Source organism: Mastomys coucha, unplaced genomic scaffold (assembly GCF_008632895.1).
Source record: "Mastomys coucha isolate ucsf_1 unplaced genomic scaffold, UCSF_Mcou_1 pScaffold17, whole genome shotgun sequence".
Classification (NCBI taxonomy): Eukaryota; Metazoa; Chordata; class Mammalia; order Rodentia; family Muridae; genus Mastomys; species Mastomys coucha.
Window position 1 is genome coordinate 29,786,274 of NW_022196899.1, and position 1,045 is coordinate 29,787,318.

The 1,045-nt window shown below is 40.8% G+C and overlaps 1 protein-coding gene across 1 annotated transcript in view; it reads left to right on the plus strand.

Moving 5' to 3' along the window:
- LOC116094902 (zinc finger protein 883-like) overlaps window positions 1-1,009 on the plus strand; it is a 19,077-nt gene extending 18,068 nt beyond the window's left edge. Inside the window, exon 6 of the mRNA XM_031376290.1 lies at window positions 64-1,009. The gene's annotated coding sequence lies outside the window, so the exon portion shown is untranslated. The remainder of the gene's footprint in view (window positions 1-63) is intronic.
- Window positions 1,010-1,045: the final 36 nt, after the last annotated feature.

The window sequence follows — 1,045 nt, forward strand, 5'->3', positions numbered from 1 at the left end:
TATTTACTGGGAACTAAGGACATTTGTTTTGAGAACTGATAGTTTGCATGCACTCTTTTCTAGGTTAGTGATCCAGATGATGGATCTCAATGCTGACAAGAATTGTGTTTTAAGGTGCCAGTTCATGAATGCTCCCTCTAGTTCCACCAAACACACAGTCACAATTCCTTAGATTGTGGTTGTATGATAACCACATTATTTTTTTTTACCATCAAATGCAAGGTCACTAGCATAAAGCTGTAGTCAACATGTTTGGTTTTTTGAGTGTCATGCTACTCTGTTTATTTGTTTGTTTGTTTGGTTTGTTTGTGAGGCTTTACTCTGGACGTCTATATTTTTTTTCTTTTTAAATATTTTATTGATTCTTTGTGAGTTTTACATCATTCACCTCAATACCATTCATCTCTCCATCCCTCCATATCCCACTCTCTGCTGTTGCAGTCTCAATGTGGATCCTGTGGTGTGTCACTGTGTCTCACAATGTGTCCTTTTGCCCAGACAGCTTTACTTGCAAATGTTCATTGCAAGAGTCATTGATATAGTTCTCTGGCTTCTGCTACACCATCAATACTGGATCCTCACCATGGCCCCTCAGGTATCTTCTTTTTGCCCTATGTCTCGGAAATCCTGCAGCTTTGAATCTACATGACCAGCCCCTTCATTTGCCCAACAGTTAATAGTTGGGGTGGATGTTGGGGTGTGTAGAGACTTCACCTTAATTGACAGAAGACCTAGAATTTGGCTATTGCACAGTGCAAAGTGTATAAAGTGGTCAGTGTATAAGACACCAGTGGAAAGATTGCCAATAGCTGTATCAAGTACTTAGGTGCAGAAAGAGCAGGACCAAGAGGAACAACCACAGCCAGCTCATGAATTCCCCCTGGCTGTGGGGTTAACGTTACAAAGGTCATCTCAGTAAATGAAATGCAATCAGTTGTTCTCCCATTGGAAGACACCAACCCACATACCCAGCGGATTTGTAGTAGAGCAAAGAGTTTGTTCCACAAATGGCTGCAGAAAAAAAGAGGAAAAAGTGAACAATGTA